The sequence below is a fragment of the Berghia stephanieae genome, chromosome 2, assembly GCF_034508935.2.
Source record: "Berghia stephanieae isolate SIO BIC M18660-M18661 chromosome 2, UCSD_Bste_1.3, whole genome shotgun sequence".
In the NCBI taxonomy this organism is placed as follows: Eukaryota; Metazoa; Mollusca; class Gastropoda; order Nudibranchia; family Aeolidiidae; genus Berghia; species Berghia stephanieae.
Genome location: NC_088361.1, coordinates 38,855,185 through 38,860,184, shown reverse-complemented (window position 1 = coordinate 38,860,184; position 5,000 = coordinate 38,855,185).

The window sequence follows — 5,000 nt, the reverse complement described above, 5'->3', positions numbered from 1 at the left end:
TGCGGTAAAGAATTTGCTGATTGGGTTGATCGTCATAACATAGTAGGCTGAGCACCATTAGAAGCTGCTGCCGGATGGAAAAGCATTGCATTGTTACTAGAAAGAATTTGAGACTCACGTGAAGCATTTCGTTCGTAATTTTTTTCTTGTGCAAGAAACATTACTCGAACATGGTAAAATCATAATCTTACTTTAAGAGAACGATTATTTCTTTTTTACTTAATGGCTCTTTATTCGTCAGCCGTGGACGAGTCTGACATGATAGAAGTAATTTTTTATCTACCTCTAAGTAATCTTGTTACTGATTAAAATATTTTGCAGTGTTGGGAATCAAATCTAGATAGAAATAACATTTGAAATCACTTTTTTTGCCGGACTTTAGAAAAGCATGTATTTGAAATTATGGCCCCCGGAAAAGTCCAAGGTTTGAGAGTCTTTGGTACGATAAGGGCCACTTTTACGGCACAATTTTGAAGGTAAATGGCATTGGTTGCAGATCGTCCCCCAGGCATCCAGACGTAGGGAACCGTGCTATGTTTGTCCCGGGTTCGATTCTCATCACTGCAAAATGTTTTTTTCCTTTATCATATTCTGGCGCTGTTCTACTCTCTTCATTTCATGTTGTCTATTTATTCACTTAATACATTGGGATTCACGATAGACTAGCATCCTTTCGAAAAGGTAACAAGCAACTGCTATTATCCGATCGGCGATTTAGACATCGGGATAAAATTCGGTCCTATGGACCTAATGACTTTTAATGATTACTTTAAAATATTTAATAGTCAACCGATTGGGTGGATGGAGCTAACATTTTTAAAGTTTATTTTTATGGGTTTTACGCCACTTGCAACACATTAAGGTCATATCAGCGCTAGTAAAAAGGAAGAAAATGGAATAGTATTAAGTTCTAGAATTACAATTAAAGAACCCAATAAAAAGTAAGACAAAGAAGAATTAGTTCAAATAAGAAACAGATGTAGATTCCAAGGGCACACTATCAAAGTACCTACTTAGTTTGCGATCACCTAAACGTCTTATGCATACACAAACACCTCCCCACTTAGAGGAATAATCTCAAATGTTTACAAATCATAAATAATATGTAAACAAAACATTATACAGTGCATAACAGAGAGATGATTTACAAGGAAAAAAAATATGATCTCCCAAAACTAACTATACATTTGAATGTTTCCCTCTCAGCCAGGGTATCCGGCCAGAGCCAGGATAAAACCAAGTAATCTCATTCTAAGACAAAGACAGAAAGCAAATTAGAAAACAGATATAGGGGGATAGAAGACAGTAAGTACCTCCCTGCCTACTAAGGAAGGTCAGGAACCCCAGCCAGGGGGGATGATACTCGTATTAGATCATGGATTCTCTGTTCTTTCGTTATTTCGTTTGATTTGGCAACATCTAATATTGGAGCAAATTACAATGATCAGTAAGAGATTTGAGAGTACTTATACTTCTGTTTTATTTAAATGGAAATTATTTCAGATCCTCTTCATATTTTCCTTTAATAGACAAGGTATAAATTCATAGCCTCCCCAGAGCAACTCAGTAGTTGGCGTATAAACGAACGGTCAACTTTTATGTCCGTGGCAGTAAACCTGATGGGGTTGTCTATAGTAAATACCAATTCAGAGAAGTGAGTGGAGCAGGCACTTATGTTGATAATAACAAGAAATGAAGTGAGTTGGAGACAGAAGACAGTAGACAATAATATGGGGGCTCGAACCCGCGACCTTACTGGTACGACGACTCTTCCAGTGGTGGAAGCTCTGACAGTAGCGCAACACTCTCATCGGCCAGGCGGAGTTGTCGTACCAGTAAGGTAGCGGGTTTGAGCCCCCATCGCCGCGAAAAAAGAAAGTTCTTCTATATTGTCTTCTGATACTTTCCGAATCACTTCATTTCTTCTTATTATCTATTGCTGTTTTCTGCCGCACTCTGAATGAACACGTATTTAAAATTCTGGCCCGATAGATATCTTGGAGAAGTCCTAGGTTTGAAAGGTATTAGCGAAGATGGGGGCCATTTTAATCGATCAATCTTTCAAGGAAGGTTTTTTTTGGCCAACCATTCTTTTAAACGTATTTTTTTTTTCAGAGATGGCCATCATTGATGCTATGCGTTTAGGTAAAATATCCAGCCTGATAAGCATACCAACACATACGAAGTTGACGTCACTCAGGTCTTTGCTATTGGTTGTTTTTTTTTTTTTGGCATCCATGTTTATGAGTAGTTCTCACTAAATTGTTTTTAGCAGACTTGAAACGTTCAAGATTACACATAGTTTGTGTGTTGGTCCTTTATATTTCCGGAGGGCAAAGTTGTGAGTTTCTTAGCCAATCGCACAGCATCTAGATGTAACTGAACGTTTATATTCTGGTTAAGTGAGAATTAATCATAAACATAAATGTCAAAAAACAGTAACAAAGGCCTGAGTGCCGTCAACTTTATGAAGTAACGTCATTCGGGTCTTTGTTATTGTTTTTTGCCATCCACGTTTAAGAGTAATTCTCACTTAACTGCATTATCCTGACTATAAAAGTTTACGGTTACACGGAGTTTTGCGTGTTCGTCCGTTATACTTCCGGATGGCAATGTTGTGAGCTTCTTATCCATGCCAAGCGCAAACTATCTATATGTCTGATTGATATAATTTTGTTTGAACTTCTAACCAAGACGTCTGTCGAAAAACAATAACAAAGAGCTGAGTAAAGTCAGTTTCGTTCCTTCTCGCTACAGGGCCGGTGTAGCACGCCAGAATGACTCTATCGCCAAAAAGACTAGAGTTAAATTGGCGTACGCGAGACAGACTCTAGAGTTAGCCTCGCGGCCGCGAGACTAACTCCAGAGTGTACCTCGCGTACGCAAATTTAACTCTAGAGTCTTTTTTTTTTTTTGGGAGAGTCATTCTCGCGTGGTACACCGGACTTATCACAAGCCACACAACTATAATGATATAGATCTACTCTCAATGGTCACCTTGACATCCAACTGCGCAGGTGGAGCAGGCTGGAATCTCAATGGTTTAGTTTGAATTACGAATCCTTAATATCCTATACTGCCGTACTCTGCAAAAACACATATTTAAAAATTTGACCAGAAAACTCGTCCTTCAAATATCGATCGATATAAATGACTCTCGTCTTGGAAAAAAACCCTCTCAAACCGAGACTTCGAAGTATCAATAGATATGCGCTTGGCTAAGTAGCTCAAAACATTGCCATCCGGAAGTATAACGGACCAACACGCATAACTATGTATAACCATGAACTTATATAGATAGTTCGAAGATGACGTCACTCAGGTCTTTGTTATTGTTTTTTGCCATCCGCGTTTATGAGTAATGCTCACTGAACTGTATTAACCTGACTATAAACGTTTATGGATACACACAGTTTTGTGTGTTGGTCAGTTATACTTCCGGATGGCAATGTTATGAGCTTCTAAGCCAAGCGCATGCTATCTATAGTCTGGGTCATACAGTTTAGTGAGAAGTAATCATAAACGTAGATGGCAAAAAACAATAACAAAGACCAGAGTGATGCCATCTTCGTTATCTCTATAGATAGTATGAAGTTGACGTCACTCGGGTCTTTGTTATTGTTTTTGCCATCCACGTTTATGAGATTCTCACTTAACTATATTATCCAGATTATAAAAGTTAATGGTTACACATAGTTTTGTGTGTTGGTCCACGATACTTCCGGATGACAATGTTGTGAGCTTCTTAGCCAAGCTCATATTGTCTATACATGCTGCTTTGTTTATGAAAGTTGTAAACATACCCATGTGTCAAGCTGAACAAAAATACCTATTGTGATATTGGATATTTCGAAAATTGTGAACTCATTAATTTTATATGTAGGTCATTTTGAGCACATTTCACCATGTGATCAATGACTCCAACCGACGTGAACTTCTTTGCAGGTCTGATAACCCAAATTGTTATGGTCTCATTGTTGTAATGGAAATATTCAACGCAAAACTTGCCAATCACAACAATGTTAAATTAAGCCCATAATAATAGCGTTCGGTTATCAGAACTGAAAATATGTGCACCTAAATTCCAGCACATGGAAAAACAATTAACCAGTAGATTTTTGACCAATCAAAACATGGAATTTGTGACACACCTTCAAACGTACTCGGACAAACAGAGTTGGTTGTTTATATAAATAGTAGTGACCTTCTCAGCCAAGTGCATACTATCTATATTTATGTGTTGGTTTTACCCCTAAGCGGTAGAACAGTGGGCATTTTACTTAGACACATACAGTCGATAGTAAAACCTGTGTTGTTTGTTATGTTTACCAATCACTGTCATTGTTTACATTGTGACGTGTAGTTTGTTCTGTTTACCAATCACTGTCATTGTTTACATTGTTACGACTGTCCTTGAGACGTGGTTATCAAAATGTCTATTAGTAAAGTCGAGAATATAATATCGAGGCAATAACAACTTATTGTCATTAGATAATAGAATTAAACTATTGTTGATGTCACGTAATCAGTGAGATTAAATTTAATGATGATAGTGCGAGTTTATTTAACAATTAATTAATAGTTAATAGATAATAGAATTAAATCATTGTTGTTGTCGGTGTTACACGATTAGAGAGATTAAATCTAATGATGATAGTGCGACTTTTCACATTGTTATAAACCAGTGAAACCATAGATATAGATAGTATGCGCTTGGCTAAGAAGCTCACAACATTGCTATCCGAAAGTATAACGGACCCACCCACAAAACTATGTGTAACCTTGAACGTTTATAGTTAATACAGTTTAATGAGAATTACTCATAAACGCGGATGGCAAAAAGCAATAACAAAGACCTGAGTGACGTCAACTTCATATCATCTATACATAGTATGAAGTTGACGTCACTCAGTTCTTTGTTATTGTTTTTGCCATCCACGTTTATGATTTATTCTCACTAAACTGTATTAACCAGACTATAAAAGTTCATGGTTACACAG